Below are 8821 nucleotides of genomic sequence, written 5' to 3'. Positions count from 1 at the left end.
GCCAACATTATACTTAATGGAGAAAGACTGAGAAATTTCCCATTGAAATTGGGAACAAGACAAGGGTGCCCACTCTCACCACTTCTATTCAGTATTGTATTAGAAGTCTTATGCAGAGAAATAAGACAAGAAAAAGAAATAAGAAGGTATCCAGATTGGAAAAGAAGAAGTAAAATCTCTATTTGCAGATGATATGATCCTATATACAGAAAATCCCAAAGAGTCCACAAGAAAACTTGTAGAGCTAATAGAGGAATTTAGCAAAGTTGCAGGGTACAAGGTTAACAAAGAAAAATCTGTTGGGTTTCTATACATCAGCAATGAGAAATCTGAAAGGGAAATTGGGGAAACAATTACATTTACAATAGCATCTAAGAGAATAAAAATCCGAAGAAGAAATCTAACCAGGGACAGGAAGGACTTATACAATGAAAACTATAAAACACTGCTGAAAGAGATTAAAGAAGGCTTAATAAATGGAAAGATATTCCATATTCATGGATTAGAAGACTTAACATTGTTAAGATGTTAATACTACCCAAAGTGATCTATAGGTTTAATGCAATCCCTGTCAAAATTCTAACAGCCTTCTTTACAGAAAGAGAAAAACCAATCCTCAACGTTATATGGAATGGCAAGAAGCCCCAAATAGCTAAACCGATGTTGAAAGAGAAGAACAAAGTAGGGGGACTCCTGCTTTCTGATTTTAAAACATACTATACAGCTACAATAATCAAAACAGCCTGGTACTTTTATAACAAAAGACACATAGACCAATGGAATATAATTGAAAGTGGAGAAATAAATCCACAGATTTATGGTCAACTGATTTTTGACAAGTGTGCTAAGTCCATTTGATGCGGAAAGAAGAGTCTCTTCAATAAGTGGTGCTTGGAAATTAGATTTCCACCTACAGAAAAATGAAACAAGATTCATGCCTTACACCATACACAAAAACAAATTCAAAATGGATTAAGGACCTAAATGTGCAAACTAAAACCACAGAATTCTTAGACGAACAAGCAGGGCAACACTGTCAGGCCTAGCTTTTAACAATGGATTATCTAATATAATAACAAAAGCGCAAACAGCATAAGACAAACTAAATAAGAACTCATAAAAATCAAAAACTTTGTTCATCAAAAGACTTTACCAAAAAAGTGAAAAGATGAGCTACTGACTGGGAGAATATCTTCAGAAATCATATATCCTTCAAAAATTTAATAAAAATATATACAAAACTTTGACAAATTAATAACAAAAAGACAAATAACCCAATCATAAAATGGGCAAAGGACTTGAATAGACATTTCACCAAAGAGGACATTTCAAATGGACACAAAAAACATGAAAAGATGCTCAGCATCATTAGCCATCACAGAGAAGCAAATCAAAACCACAGTGAGATACCATTTCACTCCTACTAGGATGGCTAAGATTAGAAAAAATGGAAAATAACAAATGATGACAAGAATGTGAGGAAATTGGAACCTCTACACATTGCTGGTGGGAATGCAAAATGGTACAGCCATCTTGGAAAACAATGTGGCAGTTCCTCAAAAAAACCCCTAAAAATAGAACTACTGTGTTGTTGTTAGGTGCCATCAAGTCTATTCCCACTCATAGCAATCCTATGTACAACAGAAGAAAACACTGTCCAGTTCTGCGTCATCCTCACAATCAGTGTTATATTTGAGCCCATTGTTGCTGCCACTGTGTCAATCCATTTCGTTGAGGATCTTCCTCTTTTTCGCTGACCCTCTACTTTACCAAGTACGATATCCTTCTCCAGGGACTAGTCCCTCCTAATAACATGTCCAAAGTACATGAGACAAAGTCTCACCATCCTTGCTTCTAAGAAGCATTCTGACCGTAATTCTTCCAAGACAGATTTGTTCATTATTCTGGCAGACCATGCTGTATTCAATATTCTTTGACAACACCGTAATTCAAAGGCATCAATTATTATTCGGTCGTCCTTATTCATTGTCTAGCTTTTGTGTGCATATGAGGCAATTGAAAATACAATGGCTTGGATCAGGTGCACCTTGGTCCTCAAAGTGACATCTTTTCTTTTTAACACTTTAAAAAGGTCTTTTGCAGCAGATTTGCCCAATGCAATATGTCGTTTGATCTCTTGACTGTTGCTTTCATGGGTGTTAATTGTTGATGCAGGTAAAATGAAATCTTTGACAACTTCAATCTTTTCTCCGTTTATCATGATGTTGCTTATTGGTCCAGTTGTAAGGATATATGCTTTCTTTATGTTGAGGTGTTATCCAAATTGAAGGCTGTATAGTCTTATCTTCAGCAATACTTCAAGTCCTCTTTGCTTTCAGCAAGCAAGGTTGTGTCATCTGCATATCAAAGGTTGTTTATGAGTCTTCCTCCAATCCTGATGCCCCATTCTTCTTCATATAGTACAGATTCTCAGATTATTTGCTCAGCATACAGATTGAATAAGTATGGTGGAAGAATGCAACCCTCATGAACACATTTTCTGATTTTAAACCAACAGTATCCCCTTGTTCTGTTTGAATGACTGCCTCTTGTTCTATTTACAGGTTCCATATGAGCACAATTAAGTATTCTGGAATTACTATTCTTCACAGTGTTATCCATAGTTTGTTATGAATCACACAGACAAATGCCTTTGCATAGTCAATAAAACATAGGTAAACATTTTTCTGGTGTTCTCTGCTTTCAGCTAAGATCCATCTGACGTCGGTAATGATATCCTTCATTCTACATCCTCTTCTGAATCTGACATGAGTTTCTGGCAATTCCCTGTCGATGTACTGCTAACATATGACCCAGCAATTCCACTCCTAGGTACACAGCCAAAAGACTTGAAAGCAGAGAATTCAGACAGAAACTTGGACACCAATGTTCATTGCAGCACTATTCACAATAGCCAAAAGGTGAAAACAACCTAAATGCCCATCAACAGATGAATGGATAAACAAAATGTGGTACATACATACAATGGAATAGTACTCAGCCAGTAGGAGAAATGAAGTCTTGATATATGCTACAATATGAACGGAGCTGGAAGACATGCTGAGAGAAATAAATCAATCACAAAAGGACAAATACTGTATGACCCCACTTACATAAAAGGACAAGAGCAGATAACTGTATAGAGAATAAGGTTTATTAGTGGTTACCAGGGCCGGAAGGGAGAAGGAAAGGGGAGGGGTAATGATGATGGAAATCTTGGTTGATTAAGGGTAGGGTTGCACAGCCAATTATTGTAATTTCTGTCAATAAGTTGTAATTGCTGTCAATAAGTTGGCACGACTCAAAATGAGAAGAAACCACTTCAAACATCCATTAATAATTGGAACGTGGAATGTACAAAGTATGAATCTGGGAAAATTGGAAGTCTTCAAAAATGAAATGGAATGCATAAAGATTGATATCCTAGGCATTAGTGGGCTGAAATGGACTGGTATTGGCCATTTTGAATCAGACAATCATATGGTCTACTATGCCAGGAATGACAAATTGAAGAGTAATGGCATCACATTCATCGGCAAAAAGAACATTTGACAATCTATCCTGAAGTACAATGGTGTCAGTAATAGGATAATATCAATACCCCTATGAAGAAGACCGGTTAATCTGACTATTATTCAAATTTACGCACCAACTACTAATGTCAAAGATGAAGAAATTAAAGATTTTTACCAACTTCTGCAGTCTGAAATTGATCAAACATGCAATCAAGATGCATTGATAATTACTGGTGATTAGAATGCAAAAGTTGGAAACAAAGAAGAAGGATCAGTAGTTGGAAAATACAGTCTTGGTGATAGAAATGACACCGGAAATCACATGATAGAATTTTTCAAGACCAATGACTTCTTCATTGCAAATACCTTTTTCTACCAGCATAAACAGCGACTAAACAAACACGTGGACCTCACCAGATGGAATACACAGGAATCAAATCAACTACATCTATGGAAAGAGACAATGGAAAAGCTCGATATCATCAGTTAGAACAAGGCCAGGGGCCGACTGTGGATCAGACCATCAACTGCTCACACGCAAGTTCAAGTTGAACGAAATTAGAATAAGTCCACAAGAGCCAAAGTACAAACTTCAGTATCTCCCATGAGAATTTAAAGACCACCTCAAGAATAGATTTGACACATTCAACACTAATGACTGAAGACCACACAAGTTGTGCAATGACATCAAGGACATCATACATGAAGAAAGCAAAAAGTCATTAGAAACACAAGAAAGAAAGAAAAGACCAAAATGGATGTCAGAAGAGACTCTGAAACTTGCTCTTGAATGTCAAATAGCTAAAGCAAATGGAAGAAATGATGAAGTAAAAGAGCTGAACAGAAGATTTCAAAGGTCAGCTCCAGAAGACAAAGTAAAGTATTATAATGAAAAGTGTAAAGACCAGGAGATAGAAAACCAAAAGGGAAGAACATGCTTGGCATTGCTCCAGCTGAAAGAACTGAAGAAAAAATTCAAGCCTGGATTTGCAATATTGAAGGATTCTGCAGGGAAAATATTAAATGACGCAGGAAGCATCAAAAGAAGATGGAAGGAATACACAAAGTCACTGTACCAAAAAGAATTGGTTGATGGTCAACCATTACAGGACGTAGCATATGATCAAGAACCTATGATACTGAAGAAAGAAGTCCAAGCTGCACTGAAGGCACTGGTGAAAAACAAGGCGCCAGGGATTGATGGAATACCAATTGAGATGTTTCAACAAACTGATGCAGTGCTGGAAGTGCTAACTGGTCTATGCCAAGAAATTTGGAAGACAGATACCTGGCCAACTGATTGGAAGAGATCCATATTTGTGCCCATTCCAAAGAAAGGTGATCCAACAGAATATGGAAATTATTGAACAATATCATTAATATCATGCGCAAATAAAATTTTGTTGAAGATCATTCAAAAGTGGTTGCAGCAGTACATGGACAAGGAACTACCGGAAGTTCAAGCCAGGTTTAGAAGAGGACTTGGAACAAGGGATATCATTGCTGATCTCAGATGGATCATGCCTGAAAGCAGAGAATACCAGAAAGATGTTTACCTGTGTTTTAGTGACTACGCAAAGGCATTTGACTGTGTGGATCATAACAAATTATGGATAACATTGTGAAAAATAGGAATTCCAGAACACTTAATTCTGCTCATGAGAAACCTGTACACAGACTATGAGGCAGTTGTTCAAACACAAGGGGATACTGCGTGGTTTAAAGTCAAGAAAGGTTTGCGTCCGTGTCGTATCCTTCACCATACTTTTCCAATCTGAATGTTGAGCAAATAATCCAAGAAGCTGCACTGTATGAAGAAGAACGGGGTATCAGGGTCAGAGGAAGGCTCATAAACGACCTTCAATATGCAGATGACACAAGCTTACTTGATAAAAATGAGGAGGACTTGAAGCACTTACTAATGATGATCAAAGACCACAGCCTTCAATATGAATTATACCTCAACATAAAGAAAACAAAAATTCTTATAACCAGACCAATAAGCAACATCATGATAAATGGAGAAAAGATTGAAGTTGTCAAAGATTTCATCTTACTTGGATCCACAATCAATGCCCATGGAAGCAGCATTCAATACATCCAACAACGCACTGCACTGGGCAAACTTGCTGCAAAAGATCTCTTTAAAGTGTTAAAAAGTAAAGATGTCACTTTGCGGACTAAGGTGCACCTGACCTAAGCCATGGTGTTTTCAATTACCTCATATGCATGTGAAAGCTGGACAATGAATAAGGAAGACCAAAGAAAAATTGATGCCTTTGAATTATGATGTTGGGGAAGAATATTGAATATACCATGGTCTAACAGAAGAATGAACAAATCTGTCTTGGAACAAGTACAGCCAGAGTGCTCATTAGAAGCAAGGATGGCGATCCACCAGACTGAGTCCAGCACAACTAGTTAGCACCACTGCCTGCTCTGACAGGGATCACAGTAGAGGGTCCTGGATAGTGCTGGAAAAAAATGTAGAACAAAATTCTAACTCACAAAAATAAAAAATAAGACCAGACTTACTGGTCTGACAGAGACTGGAGAAACTCCGAGTGTATGGCGCCCAGACACCCTTATATAGCTCAGTAATGAAGTCACTCCTGAGGTTCACCCTTCAGCCAAAGATTAGACAAGCCCATAAAACAAAATGAGACTAAATGGGTACACCAGCCCAGGGGCAAGGATGAGAAGGCAGGAGGGGACAGAAAGGCTGGTAATGGAGAACCCAAGGTGGAGAAGGGGAGAGTGTTGACAGATCGTGGGGCTGGCAACAGTGTCACAAAACAATATGTGTATTAATGGTTTAATGAGAAGAGAGTTTGCTCTGTAAACCCTTATCTAAACTTCAAAAAAAAAAAAGTAAGGATGGTGAGACTTCGTCTCACACACTTTGGACATGTTATAAGGAGGGACCCGTTTCTGGAAAAGGACATCATGCTTGGTAAAGTATAAGGTCATTGAAAAAGAGGAAGACCCTCAATGAGATGGATGGATGCAGTGGCTGCAACAATGGGATCAAATATAATAACAATTGTGAGGATGGCGCAGGACCGGGCAGTGTTTTGTTCTGTTGTACATAGGGTCACTATGAAATCAGAACTGACTCAGTGGCACGTAAGAAGAACAACAAATTGTTCACCTGTAAAAAGGTGATTTGGCAAAAGTTGTGTGATAGATAAATTTACAACGATGACAAACAAAAAAAAAAGTAGCTCTAAGGCTGCTTATGTACAACTAAAAACCTCACGGAGTTTGGTTTCTTGGTTTGGAGATTTAGGGTCATGGTTTCAGGGTGCATCCCACTTAATTGGCCTAATAACATGTTTAGTGCATCTGTTCTATCTCCTACAACAGGAGTTCGATGCAAGCGGCCACTCAACGCATCACAGTTGGTCTCTATTTGCCTGGAACAATAGAGGAAGAAGGAGAGTCAAGAATAGGAGAAGGAAATGGAATGTGTAGCTAATTGTCTCCATGAATGACTGCCACCTTTGCTATGAGACCAGAAGAACTGGATGGTGCCCAGGTACCATTAGTGAACATTTTGATCAAAGAGTTTATAGAAGAATCCTAATCAAAAGGGGGAAAATGCAGAATAGAATTTCAAATTCTTATAGAATTCAGATTTTCTGCAGCCATGAAGTCTGGATGAACCCCTGAAACTATTGCCCTGAGATATTCTTTAAACCTTAAACCTAAAATATCCCCTGAAGTTTTCTTAAAACCAAGCAATAGTTTAGCTTAACTAGTAAAGAATGTCTGCCTTGAGTATTTTGCTCTTTTAAGATCTATCTATATGGGATCAAATTGACAACAGCAACTCAAAAGATTAGATAGGAACCTAGGGGGCAGTTAGTTAATGTTAATGCAGGAGGAACAGCTCAGAAAAGGAGGGTGAGACTAGTTGCTCAACTCAAATAATGCAATCTATGTCACTGAATTCTACATGTAGAAATTGTTGAATTGGTGTATGTTCTCAACGACAACAAAAATAAAATAATAAAAAAACTAAAATAAAAGAGAGAGCGAAATCCTGTAAATTTGATATATTAAGAAGCTGGGGTGCTGGGTTTCCAGCCTCTGACTGGTGAACACTCCCCTCCTTCCTTCCTGCCATGCAGTTTTTATAAACCATAAAGGTTTTATTTCTAATTTCTGAGTCTGTGGTCTTATTTTCCACAACAAAAGTATGCAGGGAGACAGGATGAGGACAGGATTGAGGTAGGGTAGAAATTTCTTACTGCTTTTTCTCTCTGATTTTTCCTCCTTTTTTCATCAGATTCTCCAAGTTTGGCCTAGTGGAAATTCCCCCTAGAATCTCACAGGCTGTTATAAAATTATTACTAGTTTCCATTTGTTGTTAAAATGTTGTAGGAATGTGTGCGTGTGTTCATGCTTAGTATTTCAAGGAGACCTAGGTAAAGGATGAATCATGGGTTGTTAGCATTCCACCATCATATTTTGGAAGTCTCTCACTCTTGCACAGACATATAGATCCCTCTGTGTTCCTGTTGTTTCCACCATCCTACTGTTCTTGAGCTGGCCAGTTCTTACTTATCTTTTAAAATTCAGCTCAGCTGTCCACTCCTTAACCAAGTCTTCCCTGATCCCCTTCTGTGTCCTTCTATGCATGCTAACTCTATGCCTATATCTAGTTTTGCACCTACTATATTGAGTGTTAGGTTGTGGAGAGACACTATCATGGGTCTTTGTGCTCTCGGCCCATGGCACATTGCCTCAGGAAACCCCGGAGATGTCTTATTAAGGGTGATCCTTGTCTAGGGAGGGAGGAGGTGACCTCCATCAGATGACAGAGGGATTTGAATATCTAGCATTGGAGAACAGGACAAGATGAGAGAATGCTGTAGTATTCTCTAATTTTTATTTTGATGTGTATAATAATATTTTCTATTTAAAATCTAAGGTTATTTAATTATATATAGCTGGCAAACCTAAATATGTGTTAGTATAATGCTCTATTTTCCAGAGAAAATTTGGTACAAAAATTATTTAATGAAAATTCATTCCTTTTATTGTTTCATTAATGTTGTACAGAGATAGAAAAATCCATGTATATTTTCACTAACACATGCATATGTAAATAAAAACAAATTACTTAATAATTAAAAATCTTTAAACAAATATTGATAAACTTGTCCTCAATTGAGTCTATATTTTGAAACAATTTTGAAGCTATAAAAGAGCCTAAAATTCACTTTATAACAAATTATATTCTTTCATAATGCAATCAACTATTTATCAAAGGAAAAACATCCAGTAAAAGCTTAATTCAT

This window comes from Trichechus manatus, unplaced genomic scaffold (genome assembly GCF_000243295.1).
Source record: "Trichechus manatus latirostris isolate Lorelei unplaced genomic scaffold, TriManLat1.0 scaffold00186, whole genome shotgun sequence".
NCBI classification, from domain to species: Eukaryota; Metazoa; Chordata; class Mammalia; order Sirenia; family Trichechidae; genus Trichechus; species Trichechus manatus.
Note: the sequence above shows the minus strand (reverse complement) of the source record.